The sequence below is a fragment of the Tachypleus tridentatus genome, chromosome 1, assembly GCF_004210375.1.
Source record: "Tachypleus tridentatus isolate NWPU-2018 chromosome 1, ASM421037v1, whole genome shotgun sequence".
Lineage (NCBI taxonomy): Eukaryota > Metazoa > Arthropoda > Merostomata > Xiphosura > Limulidae > Tachypleus > Tachypleus tridentatus.
In genome coordinates this window covers 62,835,583-62,862,044 of record NC_134825.1, presented here as the reverse complement: position 1 = coordinate 62,862,044, position 26,462 = coordinate 62,835,583, and the positions used below count along the sequence as shown (strand labels likewise).

General features: G+C 34.4%; 1 long non-coding RNA gene across 1 annotated transcript; it reads left to right on the top strand.

Annotated features, from left to right (window-relative positions):
- Positions 1 to 7,182: 7,182 nt before the first annotated feature.
- Positions 7,183 to 26,231, top strand: LOC143250278 (uncharacterized). Its single transcript, XR_013028139.1, has 3 exons — positions 7,183 to 7,317; positions 12,173 to 12,253; positions 25,756 to 26,231. It is a non-coding gene; the product is annotated as an uncharacterized LOC143250278 (long non-coding RNA).
- Positions 26,232 to 26,462: the final 231 nt, after the last annotated feature.

Sequence of the window (26,462 nt, the reverse complement as noted above, 5' to 3'; positions counted from 1 at the left end):
GAAAGACAGCAAAATCCAGTTCTGACTCCATGATACAGAACTTGAACACATAAGTTATTGTGGTTAAAATAGTTTCATATCTCCTTTCATTATGAAAATTGACTTGTAAGTACTTGGATGACAAATCTTAAGTGTTGACCAATGTGAACCTACAAATCCATTAAAACATTCATAATTCTTTGGAAACAGAAAAACCTAAATTCAAGTCACAAATCAGAACTTTGTTAAATAATGACTAAATACCTTTTCAAAACTGTATGATTACATCCGTTCATCATTTACTGTTTTTCAGTATCAAGCTACATGCTCAGAGTTCTAGAAACGTTTGTACAGCAGTTATTTTCTCACATGTTTGTCGCCTGTATGTATATAGTAACAATTTATTCTTGTCCAACCCAAATAACAAACTCCCTGCCATATGAAATAAGCAAAAAAAATTTTTGAATGTAACTCTGTGAAACTTCGTGACGTGTGCAATTGACCAGTGCAATGTGTAGATGTTTCTAAGAACCATGTGACACTGAATAAGTTCATATGGCAGTCCAGTCACAAACTTATCCATGAGGACATTCCTTCAGTCTGTTGATACTAATGTACAATATATCTTTCCAAACAGATGACACAATCCAATTATATATGTGGTCAATTTCTATGAACATTCCCTCTTGAAGCCTTTAGGTCAGCCTAATGGATAGGTCAGTTCTCCACTGCATTGAAACATCATCTCAACTCAGTTATAACTATATTATAGGTTCTCCTCATCCAGATGCTTAATCATAAATCATGTAAATAATTGATTTATTAAGAGACTCGATATCAGGTAGGGCGCCATCTGTTCTTGATTCTGCCTCCTTGAAACATTTAAGGAAGTGCCTCAAGTCTTCCTCAGTTTAATCACCATATTTTGTAAGATAAATCTGTTTCCATCACCCATAGATCTTGTGGCTGTGAAGAGATCTCTAGCAGCACCTCAGACAACAACAGGCTAAGAAAAACGCAGTGTCAAGAGTATAGAGTAGGATTGATTCACAAGGGTCCCCAACATTCAAACTAGAAGTTTAAAACTTCTAACGCTTAAGAAGGGTCTTTTTTACCAGATCTTTGTATTTTCTACATCAACATCATTTCCTTATACACATATCTTTCGTCTGGAACATGCCATTTTAAGTTTTACTAAAGTATGAAACTTATACTCCACAACAATACAAAAAAGCATTTCCATTTTTTTCCAAGTTTTTCCATTGTAGCAAAACTGAAGATTTCGATGAAACGGTACGTGATGGACAAATTTGGATGTGATTTTTGCAATCAGCAGCCAAAAATCTATAAGGAACACCCAACAGTGTTAATGAAGCAAAAACTTTGTTGTGCAGTGTAAATAGACAGACTCCACAAAAAAAATCCTGGGATCATCGTGAAACTTTAACCTTACCTTTTCAGTTTATGGTGTTCTTAGGGAACTGATTACCTTATAGTTAAGAGTAATACCACAATTATTGAATATGAAGCTAACAAGTAAAATTTATCTTTACACATTGAACCACAACAACACAAAATAAACGAATTGTTGAAAGTACTTCTAGATTAATGAAAGAAATGTTTAATTTATCCATGTCAGATCATATGAATTACCCACGTCATTGGTCATTCTACTGGTAGAAATAAGGATAAAAAGCCTTTACATATACTGAAAATGATACAGGAAACGTCATTAAAGATATTAAGTAGAAAATCAAAACTAGTTATCCAAAAATATTAACAGTGAAGAATCCAAAAATATTTGGATATGACACATCATTCCACACCAAATCTGTAAAGTGAAAAAGGATATAGGGATATAGGAAGAGATAGAGAAAGTAGTAATTGAATAACATTTGCATCTTTTATAATCACATCAAATCTATAGAGTGAAGAAAAAAGATATAGGAAAAAAAAGAGTATATTGAATAACATTTGCATCTTTCATAATCACATTAAATCTACAGAGTGAAGAAAAATATAGGGATATAGGAAAAGATAGAGTAGTTATTGAATAACATTTGCATCTTTCATAATCACATCAAATCTATAGAGTGAAGAAAAATATAGGGATATAGGAAAAGGTAGAGAGTAGTTATTGAATAACATTTGCATTTTTCATAATCACATTAAATCTACAGAGTAAAGAAAGATATAGGGATATAGGAAGAGGTAGAGAAAGTAGCTATTGAATAATATTTGTATCTTTCATAATCACATTGTGTACTCATTGTACTCATTCTGGTTTCTGCTGGAAGAATGGAGAGAGAGACAGTATTTAGATACTTGTTTTTTTTTTTTTTCAAAAGTGCTCAATGTGTTGAACTGTACTTTTATGTTTCGTTTATATCTTTGTGGCATATATCGAAAGATGACGACATAATGTTGTTAATAACGAAAATAAACTAATGTCTGGCAACGAAAACGTGTAACATTGAAACCATTCTCCTACTGCATTTAGATTTCCGACTGACCAAAACCTATGGGTATGAGCTGTATACATATAAACATAAGTATAATTCAAAAACGGCTAAGTTGATTACAGAATCGATGCTCAAGAAAATATAATTTAAATGAAATATAAAATAAATAGTCATAGTTCTGAGCACGAAAAATGACTACAGAAGTTACAAAATATATCATGCAGAAATAGTCATATTTGACATGTTCGATTTTTAGTTTACATAAACAATTTAAGTCAGGAGTATTTTCAAAGTTAGAAAACAAGTATAGAGTCTTGTACTGTGTGACGACAAAAACATATTATGTTACTTAGTTTAACATATTCTCTTTCACGTATTGCCGCACAGATATGGGTGAAAAACAAACAAAGTCATTTTACTACTGATCAGTGCTACATCCTCGAAAATCAATAGAGAAGTCTGTAAGTTGTAAGGTCACCTACAAAAATTATAGGTGATACTGCAGTTTACATATATATGTACACTTCCTTCAAAAAAGCCTTTGTTGCTGTGATTCAACTATAATCAGCTAGCTATAATTGTGTTTATCAAATTGGTTCTTTTGATCCTACTACTGACCAGTTAAGTTTTCTAAATCCATTCAAGGATGAAGATGACCACGATATATCAGAAATCGATAAAAGCTTAAACGTCCAAAGTCACAATGATGAATATTGTACCGTCAGCAGTTTGAATGTCACCTTCTTCACCAGTTACGACAACTGAGAGCACTATGTGGACAGACAAGTATTTTGAAACTTGAAGAAATACCACTACATGTCCAAAAGAATATGGACACCCTACCATCACACCCATATGTGCTTGTTGAACATCTCATTCCAAAACCATATGCATTAGTATGGAGTTGGTCCCTCCTTTGCTGCTATAACAGCCTCCACTCTTCTGTAGAGGCTTTTCGCTAGATTTTGGGAGATGGCTGCGGGGATTACCTCCTTATCAGCCACAAGAGCATGAGTGAGGTCGGGCACTGATGTCGGACGAGAAGGCCTGGTTCGCAATTGGCGTACCAATTCATCCCAAATGTGTTCGATAGGGTTGGGGTCAGGGCTCTGTGCAAGCCAGTCAAGTTATTCCACACCAACCTCAGCAAACCGTGTCTTTACAGACCTCTCTTTGTGCATGGGCATTGTCATGCTGAAACAAAAAAGGGCCTTTCCTAAGATGTTGCCACATTGTTGGAAACACACAATTCTCTAGAATGTCATTGTGTGCTGTAGCATTATATTTCTCTTTACTGGAACTAAAGAGCCCAGAGCAAACCACAAAAACAGCTCTTACCATTATTCCTCCACCACAAAACTTTACAGTTGGCAACATACATTCAGGCAGGTAACGTTCTGCTGGCATCCGCCAAACCCAGATTTGTCTGTCAGACTGCCAGATGATGAAGCGTGATTCATCACTCCAGAGAACGCGTTTCCACTGCTCCAGAGTCCAATGGCAGTATGCTTTACACTATTCCAGCCGACACTTGGCATTGTGCATTGTAATTTTAGGTTTACGTGCAGCTGCTCGGCCATAGAAGGCCATTTTATGAAGTTCCAGACAAACAGTTCTTGTGCTGACATTGCTTCCAGAAACAGTTTGGAACTCGGTAATGTGTGTTGCAATTATGCACAGACGATTTTGACGCGCTTCAGTACTCGGCGATCCCTTTCTGTGAGCTTGTGTGGCTTACCGCTTCGTGGCTGAGCTGTTATTAGTCCTAGATGTTCCCATTTCAAAATAACAGCACTTACAGTTGACCGGGGCAGCTCTAGCAGGGCGGAAATTTGACGAGCTGACTTGCTGGAAAGGTAACATCTTATGGCAGTGCCACGTTGAGAGTCACTGAGATCTTCAGTATGACCCATTCTTTTGCCAGTGTTTATCTATGGAGGTGGCATGGCTGTATGCTTGATTTTATGCATCTGTTAGTAGTGGGTGTGGATGATATAGCCGAATCCACTAATAAGAAGGGCTGTTTACATACTTCTGGCCATGTAGCGTACTGTACACTCTTCTCCAAATATGACAAAAATAAAAAAATTGAAACCTAACCTCACAGTTAGTAAACCACATCCCTCGAAAATCAATAGAGATGTTACCTACAAAAATTACAGGTGATATTGCAGTTTACATGTATAGTACACTTCCTTCAGAAAAACCTTTGTTGCTGTGATTCAACTATAGTCTGCTAGCTATAATTGTGTTTATCAAACTGATACTTTTAGTCCTACTACTGATCAGTTAAGTTTTCTGAACTTATTCAAGTTTGAAGATGACCACGATATGTCAGAAATTGATGGAAGCTTGACCGTCCAAAGTCACAATGGTAGATATTGTACCTTCAGCAGTTTGGATGTCACCTTCTTCACCAGTTACAACAACTACAAGTACTGAGTGAACACACAAATATTTTAAAACTTGAAGGTATACTGTACATTCTTTTTAAAATATGCCAAAAATTAAGAAATTCAGACCTAAGCTCACAGTTAGTAAATCAAGGTTCAAAAAACATTTCAATGAGATGATATGTGAAAGAGTAATCTGGAAACTTCCCAAACGTTCCGTAGAAACACACATCTGACAAAGCGGAAAGGAGTGAACAACCGCTGACCTATTCCAACAGTCTCGTCAATATCCTTCATAAGACTACAGTCTGTCCTAGCTTAGAATCTCACGACAAACCTCCAACCAACACCTCAACAGAGTATGATTCATGGAGAGCGAAATCATTGTAAATCAAAGATAATAAACTGTAACATTAACTAAGGTTACTTGCTTTCAGAGGAGGCTCGCCACCAGGAACAGGAAACGGAAGTCCCCAGGGATGCTGACAAACTTTGGCGAGTCAAATAAGAACTTACAAGGTAATGGAACTTGTATGTAAACCCTTCTGAGAAGAATATCGCTCTATCATAGCTCTGAGCTATCACTAAGTAAATATGCCAGAGCTGTAAATATCTATATTCTGTTTATTTACTTTTTTATTTTCATCTTTTGTTACTGTCATTTATAGTTGTTTTGCGTGGCTGGCGTTACCCATTTCTATGATGTTATGTAAGTATGCAAATATGAAAAAAAAAATATATATATATATCCGTTTTACGTTTCCATGTTAAGATGTGCTTATTAAGTATGTTATTTTGAGTATAATAATTGTGTTTAAGTGGTTAATTATATTGTTTTGTTAGGTACTCGAGTGGTTTCAATTATGCAATGTAATATTTTACCTCTAAGGAATTTACTATTGTTATTTTTTCCGGTTTTTTATTTGTTTTTGTTTTGTTTTTAACGTTTCTTAAAATTCCACTAACTTTGTTTCAGATTTTGTTGATTTACTGACTGAAATTAGTTTTTCATTATTTTTTAAAGTCAACGATCAACCTTCTTTTATGTTTTCTCAATGTTGCATGTGTCCTTCCTATTTACACACCTCTCCTAGTACATGTTTCTTGTTATTGTAGTTTTACTTTATTCATATATAAGTGTTTAATAAAGTACTGTATTTTCATTTTATACTTTTATATCAAAGGGATTTTATATACATTGAAGGAATTTTTATATGTGTGCCCATTTTTAGTATAAATCGTTATTTTTATGTACTGTGTGCCATGAGGCTATATTCTACTTTTGATTGTTGTGCCAAAAGTCATTATACATTGTAAGCGGTATTGAATTTACATTAACCTCAGTCGACTTGAAAACAATCCAAAAATAAGAAATCAGGCTGTGATGTACATACACAGTAAATACTATTCCACTAACGTTCACATTTCGTGTTATCAAATATTTACATCTTTTTTACTTTTTATTTATAACATACTAAAAGTAATTAAATCATGTACTACTCAGATTTAGGTATTACCTTCTGTAACAGGGATCAAGCATAGAACTGTCTTACTGTATCGTGTCCTCTTTTACCATGAATATGTAAAACTAGCCAGTTACAGAATGAACGTGAACTGTGACGTAAGTTTTTGAGTATTCAAACAAGACATCTTTGTGAGTTGAAATGTCCCAAAGGTTTGTTCATTTTAAAATAACACAAGCGTTTGTTCATCGTTTTCCAGATTTCCCAATTGTATAAATTTAGTTTTCTTGGAAGCCTTTGTTATATCAACATTATTACACGTACATGTATATATTAGTAAGTAGGAATTATGAAACCGTGAAAACAGTTGCTAAGTGACAGAAAAGCAAAGGTAAGTAAGAGCGTGAAAGGCCCTGCATGGCCTGGTGGTTAGGGCGCTCGACGTGTAATCTGATGGTAGCGGGTTCGAATCCCCATTACACCAAAGGTGCGAGCGCTTTCAGCCGTAGAGACGTTATAATGTTACGGTCAATCTCACTATTCGTTGGTAACAAAGTATCCCAGTAGTTGACGATGAGTGGGAATTACTAGTTTTCAGATCACTGCTAAATTAGGGACGGTTAGCGCAGATAGTCCTAGTGTAGCTAAGCGCGAAATTCAAAACAAACAAACAAGAACATGATATTATATGATAAATAAATTGCATTTCTCTAATATTAATTATAGAAATCATAATAACATTTTAATTTAAAACGGAAAGAATATTGACTAATTATATTTATTTTTGAGGATTCGTAATGTACTTAATTTATGCATATTTATTATGTATCTATACATTTGGAAAGTATATGTAATTAATTTCTATATTTTTATGTTTAGCTGAAAAGCGGTATTTATATGGTATTTGTTATGGATTCTCAATAAAACAATTTCCAAAAGAGTGACCTTTCAAGTAACGAATCCGGTAGAAGATATAAAAGAGGAAAAAGTCTGATATTCCAGTGTTTTCTATCATCATCCGTAAGTGAATCTTACTGATGCTTTGGTTTCATGCATATGTCATACTAATATAATATACAATATTTGAACGTAACTTTGAAAAGGTTACCTTTATTATATAGGTTGTTTTACGAAATTATTTTTATCAGTAGTTGATGGAACAAGTTTAACGTTACTTGAACGTAGTTCTCACACTATAGGATATGTTTGCAGGATCATAAGAAAAGTAAATTGAAAATAAAAAAAAAACTTAATAATCGAATGTGACATGCGGAAGAAAACTTAATTTATTCAGATAGAAATCGGTTCAAAGAAACACAAGAAAACGAAATACGATAAAACAAGACATTGATATAGAGTTACAAGTTTTTTTCAACACTGTAATTACATACCACAAACATATTTACAACCTTTACTGCCTCTGTTTAACATAACACCTACGGGTTTAAACTTTGTATCACCTGGCCCAAAACTTATTGTTCGCAATGAACAAAAATAGTAAAATAACAAGATATTGTTGTACATCTGATACCCTACGTAATGCATAATTAAACGGGTTTGTCATGCAGTTATTACGCAAGTATAAAGACTAGTTATTGGCATGGGTTCAAAGTTATTAACGGTCTGTTGACTTGTCTGAATGTATGCTATACCCTTTAATAAATTATGTCAGTGCTGCTCACTTAGAGAAAGTTAAAAATTCCAAACCTCAAGTTTTTCGCATTGCTTTGAACTGTGCAGTCAAAATATTTCTTCCTGCGAGTAAGGAAACAGTAATTCTTAGAAGATTGGAAATTTATAGAAAATAAAGAATAGACACTGCCTGATATCTTCCTCTGTCTTTAGGCTCGGAATAGCTAGGTGATTAAGGTACTCTACTCGTAATCCGAGGGACGCGGATTCCAATCCCGGTCGCACCAAACATGTTGGCCCTTTCAGCCGTGGAGGCGTTACAATGTGACGGTGAATCCTACTATTCGTTGGTAACAAAGTATCCCAGTAGTTGACAGTGGGTGGTAATTACTAGTTTTCTACCCTCTAGCTTTAACTGCTAAATTAGGGACGGCTAGCGCAGATAGTCCTCGTGTAGCTTTACGCAAAGTTAAAAGCAAACATACAACAACATGAAATTATAAAATAAATAAGTTGCATTTCTCTAATAGTAATTATAGAAATTATAATAATATTTTAATTCAAAACGGAAAGAATATTGACTAATTCTATTTATTTCTGAGGATTCGTAATGCACTTAATTTATGCCTAGAGTTTATTATATATCTGTACATTTGGAAAGTATATATAATTAATTTCTATTATTTATATTTAGTTGAAAAGTGGTATTTGTATGGTTTTTGATACGGAATATCAATGAAACAATTTCCTAAAAAGTGACCTTTAAAGTCACGAAACCGGTAGAAGACATTAACAAAAGAAGGAAAAAGTCTGATATTCCAGTGTTTTCTTATCATTATCCTCAAGTGAATCTTATTGATGCTTTGGTTATATGCATATATTATACTAATATAATATACAGCACTAATAATAAAAGCTTGGGCTTAGTATATAAGTATCTTAATATCCTGGTTTTATATCCAGATATTATAGTGAAGGGTCGAATGCTAACTTCGAGGATAGTTTTGCCATAAATCCCATTGATGTGTTGTATTCTAATTATTATCTTTCTTAGTACTGTTTTTATTTTATTATTTGAGCATCCACCTTCTAATTTCTGCGTGCAGATAACGAAAGTTGACAGAGATATGATTCTGTGGCCTAGAATACCCACGCATGTTCTTAAATAGCAGTAGGGAAGTTCTAACGTTCTAGACTGTTTTTTTTTAATGTAAGGATATGTCTTGACTTGATTATTATTCCGATATTTCTGAGATCAAGCTAGAAAGGGTATGACTCAATACATTCTGCTTGATATTAAAGCATTATCCATCATATAAAGAACAATTCCATTGTAATATATATTATATATGAAGATATTTATTAATTATGTCTTCATCTCTTCTGTATGCTTTTCAACAAATGTAACTGTATTTTTCTTGTCACTTAGACCACTTTTAGATTTATCGTTCAGTATTTTACCACATGTAAATTAATTCATGAAACGTTGTAAGCTTTAATTTAAACAAAACAATCCGTAAGTTAATTAGTTGAGAATATGTTAATGGTTATTTTTCTAAAAAATATTCTCCTAAAGATATTAATAACTTTAAAAGATTTATATACGTATCCTCTTGCCGCGCCCTTAAGGATATGGTGAAATATTTGCTGATAAACAACTTAGATAGAAATATAAGAAAATTAATATTGCCATTAGGCAAATAAACGTCAATAAAATTCATTTTAATAACTTATGCTACATAAAAGCGTAATGACATCAAAACAGAATGATGAAATAGTCATTGTTTCTTGAAGTACATTTCGTATATTCTACTGCTATTTAATGTTGCCAGTTAATTCACTTGGAACTCACGTTCTTTTCCACAACATTAACACGTTATTACTAAGACAGATACTTAGGAACACAACTACAGTTCAATTCTACAAAAAAAAAAAACATATTTTTGTTACTTTTAGATCTATTTTAATTCAACCAAAAGATGTTATACCAACTTTGATGACATTAAACTTGAATAAAAAAAAATGGCATACACTGCTGGCCAAAATCTTAAGGTCAATGAACATAAAGAAAAAATATGCATTTTGCGTTGTTAGACTCAACCACTGATTTGAGTAGAGCTTCGAAAGATGAAAATAAGAAAAGGGAAAATAAAAATTAAAAACGTGTTTAGCATTTAATAGGAAAAATGTAAACAGTATGAAATTAGCCTAAATACTAGCTGGTCAAAAGTTTAAGGCCTTACCAAAAAGAAGCCCTAAACAAGGTAGGAAATATCCAACAAGAGGTCTCAGTAGTGTGTTGCACGGCCCTCATTGCGAATAACTGCAAACATTCGATTTGGCATGGTTGATATAAGCGTTTGCAGAAGGCTGGCTGGAGTGTTATTCTAAGTGGTGAAGATAGCTTCACGAAGATCATGCACTGATTGGAATTGACGTCATTTCTACAGACTTCCCTTGCCATCCACCCCCAAACATTTTCAATAGAGTTTAGTTCGGGCGAACACGCTGGATGGTCCAAATGAATCACGTTATTCGTCATGAAAAAGTCCTTTGTCATGCGAGCAGTGTGGATTGCAGCGTTGTCCTGCTGAAAGATCCAGTCATTTCCACACAAGCGAGGGCCTTCAGTCAATAAGGATGCTCTCTTTAACATGCCAATGTAGCCAGCTGCTGTTTGACGCCCCTGTATAACCTGAAGCTTCATTGTTCCATGGAAGGAGAAAGCACCCCACTTCATGACGGAACCTCCTCCACTGTGTCGTGTAGAAAATGTCTCCGGTGGGATATCCTTATCGTGCCAGTAACGTTGAAAGCCATTTGGACCATCCAGGTTAAATTTTTTCTCATCAGAGAACAAAACCTTCTTCCACTTTTCTACGTCCCACATTTGGTACTTCTCAGCAAAGTTTAACCGAGCTGTTTCGTGATATGGAAGCAGGCATGGCCTTTAAAGACGTTTACGGTGTTTAAAGCCTTTCTCTCGTAGATGCCGTCTTATGGTTCTTGAGCTGCATTCTGCATCCGTAAAGGCCTTAATCTGGTTCGATGATCGGCTGGTGTCTTGCTGGAAAACCCGTCGAGTCCTCCTGCTTAAAGCCGGCGAAATATTCTTGGGCCGACCACCTGAAATTCTCGTTCCGTATCCCTCAGGGTCTTTTAAGAAATTTGAAACACTAGTTTTACTACGCCCAATCTCACCAGCGATGGCACGTTGAGAAAGAGACCTTGCTTTTGCAGCTCGGCAATTCTGCCACATTCAAACTCTGTCAACTTTTTAGCCTTTGTCATAGTTTTTTACCCAATGTAGCACAGGAGACGTCAGTGGGAGATGTTGACAACGCTAATGCTTGAACACAAATGAATAAATTTCATTATGTGTTTACCGATTAATGCTTTATCCCAGTATAGTCTTAACCTTTTGGCCAGCTAGTATTTATTAATTTCATACTGTTCACATTTTCCCTATTAAATACTAAAAAAGGTTTTTTATTTTCCCTTTTCTTATTTTCATCTTTCGAAGCTCTACACAAATAAGTGTTTGAGTCTAACAACGCAAAATGCAATTTTTTTCATTATGTTCATTGGCCAAAATATTAAGGCCAATGTGCCGTTAGATTGTGCCGTTTGTTGTAGTAATGAAAGTAAACATCTAAGTTCATAACAAAACCAGAAGGAAGATAAAAATATAGATAAATAATACTGTTTTGTTAATCCTTATGCCAGTTCTTATTTATAGATTATTTATGTAAATTGATAACAAATTAACATTTCGCCAATTTAATCTTGTTTGACCGTGGTTTCATCCCGTAGCGTTTCTGACATGTATACATTGTTTGTGTGTTTTTGAATTTCGCACAAAGCTACTCTTGGGCTATCTGTGCTAGCCGTCCCTAATTTAGCAGTGTAAAACTAGAGGGAAGGCGGCTAGTCATCACCACCCACCGCCAACTCTTGGACTACTCTTTTACCAACGAATAGTAGGATTGACCGTCACATTATAACCCCCCACGGCTTAAAGGGCGAGCATGTTTAGCGCGACGGGATGCGAACTCGCGACCCTCAGATTACGAGTCGCACACCTTAACACGCTTGGCCATGCCGGGCCATGTATACATGACAACGCATGCTACTGTTTGGATATGGTATGGAGTTAGATCACTTGTTAGACCACTCACGGCCATCTTGTTACAGCTATACAAAGTCAATACTGATATGTAATTATATGATAATTATTTTATAGTAATCTGATCAAGATTTCTCGCTGTTCGGCCTTCGGATGCCACAACATGTCGACCAAGAGATGTGGTAATACCTTCCACTCGTAAGTATTCATTTCAGAGTCATTGCTTACAAGATTTTCTCGTCTTTAAAGTACGAATAACAGGTATTATGTGCAACACAGGTGTGGCAAACAAAATCCCATCGAAGCTGATGTGTGATAAACCATATTTAATGTAAGATACATGTTTCCATGTTACGACGTGTGATCTTTGCTTACCCGATAAATTTAAATCGTATAATATAAAACAATTACTAATTACACATAACTATTGTAAACAGAGCCTCATTATTTACACAAATGTTATTTCAATAGGGCTTTGTGATACAATATTATGTACGCGCTACAGTATTATAAGATGTGTTAGTTTAAAATGAAGTTTTGTTTTGTTTTATTCTTAGTAGTAATATTTCAAATAACCCATTCGTAATTTAAATAGCTTCTACCTTTTGCAATATAACTTTTAACACGGCTGTATATATATATCTTTTTATTTTCATTGCAAAGTTTTGGAAATTGTTAGGGTTTAAATAAAATAAAAGATAAATTTGTTTTGCTCATATTTATTTATGATTCTGTTTATTTTATCATTGACGTTAGTTGGTATTTGCCTAGTAAAATTAAGCTTGAGACTTTGATGTTTTGAAATGAATGTAATGTATTGGCACATACGGTGTAAATCTGTATCATTGAAGCATATATAATTTGCTTAACATAAAAATACTCTTTCAGAGTTGCATATAAATAAATTGAAATTCCACTACCCTTTTTGTTTGTATGTAATTATTTCTATTTTTCTGATTTTTAATTGATATCTAATATACCGTTTAATATTATTTAATCGGAAGTTTTAAATTCAGTATACACTATTTTTGCCAATTCAGTTACACGAATTAATGTCTTTCTTTGGGATGTGTTTTTGAAAGTAAACTTTATACGTGAAAAATATCCAATGATATTGAGAAGTGTTCTTATTTTGTATTTTGTGATTTTGATTTCAAAGAAGAAAACTTAAATAAAAAGCACCCGTACAAAATAATCCAATCAGTTGTCCACTGATGGGACAAAGGTAAGTCTTGTGATTTACAATGCTAAAAAATCAGGGGCTCGAATTCCCTCGGTTGGCACAGCAAATAGCCTAATGTGCCTTTACTATAAAAAAAAAACACATTTATGCAGTCTTTGGAGTAGTGTTAATTATGTTTATATAAATAAATGAAGTTTGGATTGTGTGCTTTATTTTGTACATATTGAATTTGCAAACGATTAGGCGCACTTGCAAAGTCGTTTAAAACAAAAGCCTTTAAATATTTATCTACACAAACAAAATGTCTGTCACGATTAGAACACTTGTAACAATTTAACTGATATTACTGGAATATATATATGAGATTTGACTCTCCAAAAACGTATTAAATCCTAAGTTCTCATTATAAAGATCTAACCACTCTCGACTTTGTTGTAGATTTCTGTAACTGAGTTTTACTGTGCTGTAATTCATAGTGCTTCTTGTTCAATCGGTTAATATTCAGTTAAAAGGAAAATATATGTTAGACTTGTATGTGTAAATAAAAAACAGCAAACAGAATTGTTGTTATATGATTACTAAATACTTCACCAATTCTAATGATTTGAATGTTGCCAAATGTGAGAATATTTTAATTTACTATATTGGAAAGTTAACTTAAATGACGGGGTTTTGCCTTACAGTATATTTTTTGCAGTTGCTATGTTCAGGTGAGAAAAAGAAACACATCAAGTTTATTAACTTGTGGGTAAAATTAGACGTAAGAATTAAAACATGTGTACGTAAATCTTACAAATTAATTCTATTATCTGGATGACAGAAGGTATATAGCTTGAAAGTTGTAGTGATTACAAGAAAATTATATAGAAATTGAACACTTTGTGTTAAATTGAAAAAAAAAATGTTTAATTTTAGGATTAAGCATTTGTAGTTATATGTATATGAAAGAAACACCAAGTGATTAAATGATAACAAAAAAACAATATAACAAAACAGATGAGGTGACACATTGTCTGTATTATAATGTTATTTGTAATAAATTCAACAGCTGTTTTCACACATTGTTATACAAATTGATTACAGTGTTTAACCTTTCCCGACATCACTGAACAATATAATTTTGAATTATAACTCATATTAGATCAATGATTAAAATCCTATCAAAAACAGCTTTACATTAATTCTTATATCAGTTTATAAAGTCGAAACATGGAGAAAATATGAGTAATAAAACCAAAATTGAAAGCATTGAATACGTTTTATTATAAAATCGTATTGATGTATAAAAAAATAACTAATTTATAAGTTATCTGAAAGGATATGAGTCTTAAAAAGTCGAAATGTGTTTCATGTTTTCGTTCTTAAGCAATATTACTCTGCCGGTTTAGTTGTGTTAGATCATGAAAAGTTTTTATTATTTTTGATACATATTTATGAACTTTCATTTTAAATGAACGAGCTCCAAATGTCAGGATCAGTAGATATCATTTTATTATCACATCATATTTATTTTAGGGACATTAGTGAAAACTGAGTTTATGATAACGTCAGCGTGGGCTTTCTTATTTCAATGTAATTCTGTTCATTGTATGTAAAGAATATTTTGGAGCAAATATCGTTATTACAATTGAGAAAGAAAATTTGTTTATATAACTTCAATAGAAACCATAAAAACAAAAATAGCAGATATAGTAAAATATCTTCATACAGATACATTTGTTTCCAAGCTAATCAGTTGTACACTTTCAATCAGTATTTACGACACACAATATTTTCTAAACCTGAATACTCAGAGAATTATCTAATTTCGCAAGAATAAAATACGAGTAATTTCATCAATAATGGAAAAAAAAATGTTCTGAGTGTCTTTAGAAAATGAATGGAGTGGGAACAAAAACCGATGTTAAATAAATGTTAAAATCCAGGAAAGCACTTTTTTGCTTCCGAATTTTAAGAAAACCTGAACACAAAATACCTACAAACTTAACCTGTTTTCAAGGACATACACTATCAAGATTCTAAAACAGATACACAATCTTATAATTTCGACTTCTGAATAATAAATTTCAAAACCAAGACTGAAACATATTTAAAATAAGCTTATGCGAAATATTATTTACAAATTATATTTGTACGACACTCAAGGACAGGATTAAATGAATTACGAAATGGAACAGAAAGTTTCCTTAACAGCTCTTATTACGAATTCATAAACAAAACAATTAAGATTAAGACAAGTGAAACGCAGAGATTTATACATATAAATACCGAGATACCATTAAAGAACATGCACATATACAAATTAATATATATATATACACATATATTTCTTTTGTCCATTCTTAAGTCGGCATTTCTAATACATTTTATATTGTATAAGAATATTACTATTTCCTTTATCTTATTATAAAGCTCATAAGTAAGCAGTAATAAATTCCACTTTTAAAATACGCCCTTTGACGTTAAAATTATCTTATCTTTTGATACAGGTGCGTTTGTAAAGATGACGAAATTATAAAGTTAATTTTATACGTGATAGCTGAAATACTCGAAATTTATAAAAGTGATGAATGGTATCAAGATATAAAAGATTAATTTGTTTGGATTATTTTTCTATATATATTATTAATCAGATTTGTATTAAAAACAACCTTATTATTTAGCATTCAAATGGCCGGGCATGGCCAAGTGTGTTAAGGCATTCGACTCGTAATCCGACTGTCGCGGGTTCGAATCCCAGTCACACCAAACATGCTTGCCCTTTCAGCCGTAGGGGCTTTATAATGTGACGGTCAACCCCACTATTTGTTGGTAAAAGAGTAGCCCAAGTGTTGGCGGTGGGTGGTGATGACTAGCTGCCTTCCCTCTAGTCTTACACTGCTAAATTAGGGACGGCTAGTGCAGATAGCCCTCGAGTAGCTTTGCGCGAAATTCACAAAACAAACAAACAAGCATTCAAACTGTCTAGTGTAACTACACTACGTTAAGTTCCCCGCTGGTACGGCGCTAAATCTTCAGATTTACAACTCTAGAATCAGGAGTTCGATTGTCTTTGTGCTTTTGCTATAAGAAAAATATACACCCACATTGCGTCAAGTATGAAAATTTCAAATTAAAATTATTAACATTTCCGACTAGACCTCCACCTGTGACACCTAGTCATATCCTTATAAGATATCGAAAGAGAAAACCTATTCAAAATATAAAACAAAATGCCTGAATATTGTCACCTGCTGGGACAGCGGTAAGTCTACAGAGTTACAATGCTACAATTATGGGTTTTATTTCTCTACGTAGACATAGCAGATACACCGATGTGGCTTTGCTAGTAGAAAACACCCACCCCAGTATTTAATAGTTTTTAAAATATCCTCTCCAGGTTTTTCATAATCATAAAGTCATGACCAAAATATTTTTATATTTGTAACAAAGAAAATCATTATTATAAAGATGGAACGTGAATACACTCAGCGCTGTCAAACTGAAAAAAGTATTTTATATTAAAGATCTTCATTTGTAATTTGTATAATGATACAGGTTATATGGACAACATGAACAATTTATTAGAACAGTAAACCATTTTATTAGACACCTGTAGAAAAATCTGTAATTCAGCATTTTACCGATCACAACAAAACCTTACCAAAACATATAACATGAAATTATAATAAATATCGTCTGTAATCTTATACCACTTTATCTTAAACATTCAGTACTCGGTTGGTTCTTCTTGTATTCTAATAACCTCAGCAAGGCAACGTGGCATACTGTCTATAAGGTTATTGATGTAATTCGCCATAATTTAATCCCAGCTTGTCACTAGAAAACAATGCAACTCAGCTAGAGTAGCTGGTTTAGAGTCGTGGTTAGCAACTTTCAGGCTCGGCTCCACCCAGCAGTTATCAATTGAATTAAAATCTGGAGACTTTGTTGTCCGTGGTAATATTGTAACTTCCTCCCGGTCGACATAATCCTGTAAAATACGCACATTCTGGTTTGTGACATTGTCATTCTGGAACACAAAGTAATTACCAAACCTTACTCTAGCATATAGTAGAAATAGTTTTTCAATGTTATGTCTGTAGGGGGCGCCATTGACGTTTACATGGAGGATATGAAGAGCAGATTTTCCACAATTGTTAATAGCTTCCTAATGATGCACAGCATACCTCCTGTTTGTCCTCTGTAGAAAATACAGTCACTCCACATCAGTGCCCCAAGCAAACGAGGAACACGAATCATACCATCACCTTTAACAACTCGGAAACAGGACTGATCTGAAAAGATGGCATGTTGCTAGTGTTCTAACTGCAGCTCGGCGTGCTATCTTGACCAAGTAATACGGTGAATTATGGTTAATATTGCTTTATAAATAGGTTTTCTTGTAATATAACCTTATTTGGTCAGTTTTCTGTTGGCTGTTCTTTTGAAACTATACAGATGCGTCCGTGTGATTTGACAAACAAATTCTCAAAAGATATATATGTAAAAACGGCTCGTTTGGGTTGAGAAAATTTTTTTTTACGTAGAGGAGCGAACAACGTTTCGACCGTCTTCGGTCATCGTCAGGTTCACAAAGAAAGGAAGAGGTAACTGACCGGAAGCTGACAATATGTTTGAAAGGGGCTCTGTAACTGAGTGTCGAAATGTAGAGGGCGTGCTTAGCTGAACCTGACGATGACCGAAGAAGATCGAAACGTTGTTCGCTCCTCTACGTAAAAAAATTTTCTCAACGCAAACGAGCCATTTCTACATATATATTTTTTCTGCAAGTGCGTTTTCTCGACATCACTGATTATTAAATTCTCAAAAGAACTTACACAAACCAGAATAACAATTCCATAACGCATCATACGTTACCTTCTCTGCTGCTACTCGGACACTTACTCATACACTACTCCATGCATGTAGCCAATACCATTAATACAGAACAGCATTCAAGCATTTTGCCCTAGACTGTAGCTTGCAAATCTATCGTTGGAAATGTAAATAATTATCGATTATACAAAATGCGACTTATATATGTTAAATAATCAACGTTTGTTTGTTTGTTTGTTTTTGAATTTCGCGCAAAGCTACACGAGAACTATCTTCGCTAGCCGTCCCTAATTTAGCAGTGTAAGACTAAAGGGAAGGCAGCTAGTCATCATCATCCATCGCCAACTCTTGGGCTACTCTTTTAGCGACGAATAGTGGGATTGACCATCACACTATAACGCCCCCACGGCTTAAAAGGCGAGTATGTTTGGTGTGACAAGGATTCGAACCCGCAACCTTAGATTACGAGTCTAGTGCCTTAACTACCTGGCCATGCCGGGCACTCACTATAGGAACTTGATTTAATTTGAACATAACTACTGAAAGGTTACCTTTAATGTACAGGCTATTTTGGGCCCGACATGGTCAAGCGCGTTAAGGCGTTCGACTCGTAATCCAAGGGTCGCGGGTTCGAATCCCCGTCGCACCAAACATGCTCGCCCTTTCAGCCGTAGAGGCGTTATAATGTTACGGTCAATCCCACTATTCGTTGGTAAAAGAGTAGCCCAAGAGTTGGCGGTGGGTGGTGATGATTAGCTGCCTTCCCTCTAGTCTTACACTGCTAAATTAGGGACGGCGAGCGCAGGTAATCCTCATGTAGCTTTGTGCGAAATTCAAAACAAACAAGCAAACAAACCTCTGTCTTTTCTTGCGTCTGGTGCATGCTGTGTTGAGCCTTAATGTTTTATTGCACTGTTTCTCAGAATTAAAATATTTTTCACTTCTAGTTGGCAACACAAATAGATAACACAAACTGCTCATAATTTTGTTATTTGTGTTATTTCACCATCAACAGCAGCATTCATTGAATCTTGAAGCTAAATCAATAGGGTATTTCTTAGAGGTCCGTGAGTATGGTAGGACCGAACTGTCACCCCATCCTTTTGTAAAACTAAATAAAATTATAAATAGTTTCAGGTAATAAAAAATTATGTTTGGTTTTTCTTCTTTTTTCTAAGCAGTGTATTTATATGCAACAAAATTTTGTATATGCAGAAACATTACATTTGTATTCCTCTTTGTTGAAAATGTCACCTTAAGAACGGGGAAATATGAGTCTTCAACTAAACAAGTTTCAATTAAACAGTTTCCTTCAATTACACCAACAAAAATGCGGAAAAAAGAAGCGATTGAGATACAGACGAATGTTCAACAATTAATGATTTACGTTTTTGCTGTAATGTCTCGAGATACAATCTATACTTTTACAAATCTGATAACAAGTGTTACGTTAAGCCGGTATTGGACCTCCAAGTGTACCGGCTCGTCCCTGATGGAAACGTGACTTGACAAGATAATATCTAGTGCGACGGAATAACAAGAATTGCGCAAACTGTAAGCAACTATGGGTGGCCGAAATAATAAGTAAACTCTCTGAACGTGTACTTATCAGAGGTCATTGAGTTACCAATCGTTGAAGCACGTAGTTATAAAATGTTAGGAATTGTTTTTAATAGTTTCTGCTGTAACAAGTTTCTGTGTTTATTTGTTTGTTTTAGAATTTCGCGCAAAGCTACTCGAGGGCTATCTGCACTAGCCGTCCCTAATTTAGCAGTGTAAGACTAGAGGGAAGGCAGCTAGTCATCACCACTCACCGCCAACTCTTGGGTTATTCTTTTACCAACGAACAGTGGGATTGACCAAAACATTATAACGCTTCCACAGCTGAAAGGGCGAACATGTTTGGTGTGACGGGGATTCGAACCCGCGACCCTCGAATTAGTTTCTGTGAAAGAGGGTAATATCATTCTTAGATTTTACAAACCGACAGACTTCCTGCATACCCCTAACTGTAGGTTAGGCTTCGCAAATACATTTAAAAACAGATATATATATATATATATATTAATTTGTTAAATATTTGTGTACGTAATATATATTTACATAACGTGTTTTAATTGAAGATAAAACTAACAGCTCTTATCATAAACATTTATTGATTTAAATAATTGTATTCATTAGAGTTTGACTGATGAATGTGTGTGAAATCCACATAAAATTTATTTTCAACTAGAAACAATCTTACGCTACAATGAAATAAAAACTATTTATAATGTAGAGCCCGAAGTTACACAATTAGTGTTTCAAATCACTACTAACTAACTGTTAGATGAATACAAGCTTTCCTTGAGAGTTAACAATTATGTGTGTGTGATTTCTTATAGCAAAGCCACATCAGGCTGTCTGCTGAGTTCACCAAAGGTAATCATTGAGCCCCATTAACAATTATCATGAATAAATTTGCATTGGTTAAATCTATTTAGCCTGGAATATGTAAAAATTATTTTATATCCCTTAGATATCATATTTAAAACGTAAAGCAACTCGATAGCCAGGGTGTTTATTGAATGGAAAGCTAAACTGGTCCAACCCCACCCCATCCCAATAACCTCATGTTTCCGAATTGTCATTTATCTAACTTTGTGATCCTAAATATTATAAAGAACCATTAATGTTAGGTATCCTCTAAAGTCATAGTAACATCTGCATGTTTTACTTTATTGTTTTGCACTTCTATGTATAAAACAGTTTTTTCAGAACTTTCCTAATAAATGCCCAGTGCTTAAAAGGCCATAAAAGTTTGTTGTCATTCTCTGAATGTCTATGAAATTTAAAGAAAGTGCTAAAAATGCCCAACCTCAGAAGCAATACAGTAATGAAGACGTTCAGTCCAGATCATTCCACATATTTATCAATGCTCTATACCTTTATAAAAACATCTATAATGTTACTTTTCTCACTGTTATAATGGCAACCAACATTTTTAACACACTTTAGTGAAAACTGCGAAAACATCCAGGGTAGATGTGTCTCTGTCGTAAAGCATATACTCGCACTCGAATAAAGATTTAGTTTGTTTGGAGTTAGGCATAAATTACACAATTGGTTGTCTGTCCCGTGTCTATCACCGGAGTCGAAACCCGGATTTTAGTATATGAATAAAAAACACAGCGCCTATAAACACGATTCTTAGTAGAAAAGTATGGGAACCTTGTAAAAAGTGAAGAAATTCACATTTCCAGTTATTAACTACGAATACAGGACACGTATCTAAGATATTATTTAAAGAAAGGGATTATGTTAACAGGAAAACTACTTGCATTTTCTCTTACGTTTTCAGATAAACGAACAATACAAAATGGGGAAATCCTGACTCTTAGATATTAGGGTATGTTATTAATTTTAAAAAGAATGTACAAAAGAAGTGAAACTTTTTGTTCTAAAAGTCATTGCATAGCTTGAACAAGTTAGTAAAATCCAGCCGAAAGTGGCTAGCACAAGTATTAAAAAACAACTTACCTTTCTGAAAGCATCATTATTGCCTAATTTCACATCATGTAATTACATGCTTGGTCGACAAAGTATACAACATACGTTGATTAGCAAACGTACAAATTAATATTATCTATAAAACGGTTTCTTTTTTGTAATTACACATAACAAAACTTATCAGATTTACTCAGCCTTGAGTTAGTATTATAGTTACAAAATTATCTTTATTATGTGTATGCTTAACAATTTCATAGAGTGGAAGCTTTTGTTTCAAATAAAAATAATAGAAAAATTCTGTTACTACTTCAGTCAAGTCATAAGTGTTATTACATTAACATCGATTTTACTGTAGAAGGTTAACAACATTATTGCTACAAAACAAATATGTAAAATAACTTATGCATAGACCCAGAAGTATTAGTTTGATTTTTTAACTGTTATCTCAAAAATAGCATGCATAATCTTCGGTTAAAATTATGTTTCATTATCTGACTAGCTTTACATGTTTCTTTTCTCCTGTGGGTCATTTCACCCCACTCCCCGTGTACCAACAATAAGTTTATGGACATACAGTGTTAAATTCTGGGTGAAAATTCCTTCAGTGTAGAGACCGCAAATACACTGCTGGCCAATATCTTAAGGCCAACGAACATAAAGAAAAAACATGCATTTTGCGTTGTTAGACTAAACCACTTATTTGAGTAGAGCTTCGAAAGATGAAAATAAGAAAAGGAAAAATAAAAATAAAATTTTTTTTAGCATTTAATAGGGAAAATGTGAACATGATGAAATTATCCTAAATACTAGCTGGTCAAACATTTAAGACCATACCAAAAAGAAGACCTAAACAGGGTAGGAAATGTCCAACAAGAGGTCTCGGTAGTGAGTTGCACGGCCGTCATTGCGAATAACTGCAAACGTTCGATTTGGCATTGTTGATATAAGCGTATGCAGAAGGCTGGCTGGAGTGTTATTCCAAGTGGTGAAGATAGCTTCACGAAGATCATGCACTGATTGGAATTGACGTCATTTCTACAGACTTCCCTTGCCATCCACCCCAAACATTTTCAATGGAGTTCAGTTCGGGCGAACACGCTGGATGGTCCAAATGTATCACGTTATTCGTCATGAAAAAGTCCTTTGTCGTGCGGGCATTTCAGCGTTGTCCTGTTGAAAGATCCAGTCATTTCTACACAAGCGAGGGCGTTCAGTCAATAAGGATACTCTCTTCAACATGCCAATGTAGCCAGCTGCTGTTTGACGCCCCTGTATAACCTGAAGCTTCATTGTTCCATGGAAGGAGAAAGCACCCCACTTCATGACGGAACCTCCTCCACTGTGTCGTGTAGAAAATGTCTCCGGTGGGATATCCTTATCGTGCCAGTAACGTTGGAAGCCATTTGGACCATCCAGGTTAAATTTTTTCTCATCAGAGAACAAAACCTTCTTCCACTTTTCTACGTCCCACATTTGGTGCTTCTCAGCAAAGTTTAACCAAACTGTTTCGTGATGTGGAAGCAGGCGTGGCCTTTGAAGACGTTTACGGTTTTTAAAGCCTTTCTCTCGTAGATGCCGTCTTACGGTTTTTGAGCTGCATTCTGCGTCCGTAAAGGCCTTAATCTGGTTCAACGATCGGCTGGTGTCTTGCTAGACAACCCATCGAATCCTCCTGCTTAAAGCCGGCGAAATATTCTTGGGCCGACTACTTGAAATTCTCGTTCCGTATCCCTCAGGATCTTTTAAGAAATTTGAAACACTAGTTTTACTACGCTCAATATCACCAGCGATGGCACGTTGAGAGAGACCTTGCTTTTGCAGCTCGGCAATTCTGCCACGTTCAAACTCTGTCAACTTTTTAGCCTTTGCCATGTTTTTTACCCAATGTAGCACAGAAGATGTCAGTGGGAGATGTTGACAACGCTAATGCTTGAACAAAAATGAATAAATTTTATTATGTGTTTACCGATTAATGCTTCATCCCAGTATGGTATTAAACTTTTGGCCAGCTAGTATTTAGGCTAATTTCATACTGTTCACATTTTCCCTATTAAATACTAAAAGGTTTTTATTTTTATTTTCCCTTTCCTTATTTTCGTCTTTCAAAGCTCTATTCAAATAAGTCTTTGAGTCTAACAATGCAAAATGCATATTTTCTTCTTATGTTCATTGGCCTTAAAATTTTGGCCAGCAGTGTACCCCGCTTGTATAACGTTACACTACAATTTAAGGTTAATACAATTTATTAGAACAATGTCCCTAATCCTGTGCTGACCTAGGAACTATTTCGTCCGCCGTTCATTGTACTTGTTCCGCCAGACGTAATTAAGCAACATTGCTTGAAAAAGTAGTTTCCCTTGTAACAGATTATGTGATGCGAGAAAAGACTAGCATTACACTCCACATCTTGAAAATCTTTCCGCTCGTGTCGACTTCAGGAACACGTTTTAGCAAACTACAGGCACAAAAGTCTTATGAATATGTAAATGTCATCGAATTATATTGCTTTGATTCCAGTTTCTTCTTCATCCACATTACTCATGAAACATTCATTAATTTCGTTTTGTGTCCAGACGTTTGTGAACCTTCATCGATTTTAAATCCTTCTTCGTTTCTTACCAGAAGATATGTCCTTCTTCACGAAAATGACTTTGGTTATGAGTCTTATTTTGTAAGAGTAAACTTCATTTTGAAGAAGATGGCTTAGATTTTTATTTCCATCTAACTTGTGTTTTTGTTTCGGATCCATTTGCTTTCTAAGAGTTTGTTTTCGAAGCTTTTCTACTTCAGTGGAGAATATGGAAAACTCCCTTTTTTTTAAATGTTGTGTTATTTGACACTAAACCATTAAATGATCTTATCTTACTTTACTAGCATCCTTTCTCTGTGGGATATTGATTCAACCTTAAACTACCTGTAACAACACTGCGTTTAGAATTATAGCTACAGTTACAGGGTTTCAACATAGTCCACATTCATTTTTTGCTTACACCAAACATGATAAATAACTTTTATCTTATAGGGGACTTGGCGTACGCTTGCAGTGTATGCTCTAAACAAGGAAATAATTGATTGCTGTTAGTAGAGCTCTGATGTTCAAGCAGGTAGCCACTATGGCAGTAACATCAGGAACTGATGCTTTGTGCTAGACGTTGAGGCTGTAACATATTGAAAATTTAAAAGCAATGTAGAAGAAAAATAACAAAAATAAATCTTGGAACTCTTTAATAAAGGATAAATGTTCTTAATCATTAGTTTTTCAGTGCATCATTATTTATCTAGACATTTGAAGGGGAATCAAAAAGCAAACCATGGCATTAGTATTATTACACATATTATATAATAGATCACATGGGACTTGAAAGTGTTATATATTTAATGATGACAAAGTGTGAGGAAGAGCCACAAGAATCAATGGCATCAGGTGGCACTTTTGTTCTAAGCCATGCGGAATGAGTTCTGACAATAAAAGTGACTGGATGAACGGAAGGAGGGTAACAATTGTTTTTATTAGCCGACGTTATTTCTCATTCACCATTAAAGTGGCATAATTTCAAAATGAATATTTATCTATTCACAACTAAAATAAAGAAGGTAGTTGTCTCAGCTAAGTTTATGCAGGTTGAAAACATTGTTTCCTGTCACTAGTGCTACGATAGTTTATATAATAATCCGGTGACAAGGTTTGGTTTGTTTTGAATTGCTGTACTAGTTACCCCTAATTTAGCAGTGAAAGGCTAGAAGGAAGGCAGCTAGTCATCACCACCAGCTCTTGGGTTACTGTGTTACAAACGAACAATGGGATCTATTGTAACGTTATAGCACCATCAAGTATAAATGGGCGAGCATGTTTGGTGGGACGGAGTTTGCATCCAAAAAAGACAAGCGTCCTGATCACCTGGCCATGCCAGGTCTGAGATCAAAAACTCACTAATAAAAAAAATAAAGTCTGGAGTGATTTTGAATGGATAATGATGAAAAATTATTATATATTTAACAAGTTAATATATTCGACAAGATTTTTGTCCTTATCGAGTAAGGAGGGATTCGCGGCCCATGGCTACTGTGAAATTCTTCTACAGATGATTGGATAATAATAATAATGTAATACAAGAGGTAAATTCTTCATAACTTATGCTAAATTGTATGTCATTATTAGTGGTATCAAAAGCTAGATTGCCTTTTGAATTTTATAAAACTTTCTTTCCAGTATTGAGGAACTTTATTACCTGGCAGACGACGAAGATTTTTGAGGGAAAAGAATGGCCACTTTCACATTTTTTCCTGAGAAGAATCGTATGAAGAAAAATACAAATAAAGCAGAGAAAACAAACAAAAGAAATTAGATAAGGGGTAATCATGAAAAGGCCTAGTTGTATTTAAAAAAATTAAAAGTGGTAAAAATTGTGGGAACAAGTGAAAGTAATGATTTGAAAAGAAACAAATGTATAGGACATCTCAGTAATAGATAATCCCGAAGCAGAGTTAGTCTTAAGTTATTTTAGAATTAAGACGATTTAAGCTAATTGGGCGAAACTATGTTTTGTCTGAACGTAATACAATAAATTAGTTGAGGCGGTTTTAAAATGGTTATGAAAATGGCGCACATAGTTTAACATAAAATATGTTATAGTTAGTGCAACTGTGAGACATTGTCACTAGAAATTTAAACATCTCATCAAGGAAGTTCCAATAAAGTAGTGTATCTTCCACTTCTCGTGAATGATCGCTAACATTTTGTCATTACTTATAGCTATAAAATTCTTTAGCTGCTCAAGTTCCTCTTGATGGTGAACTATAGAGTTTTCTAAATGAGTCAATGTTCTTAAAAATATAAGTAATACAAAACCATAGGTTGCTGAAATAAGTACAATTAAATCATTGACAAGATGAAATAACAAAGGTCTTGAAGAAAAC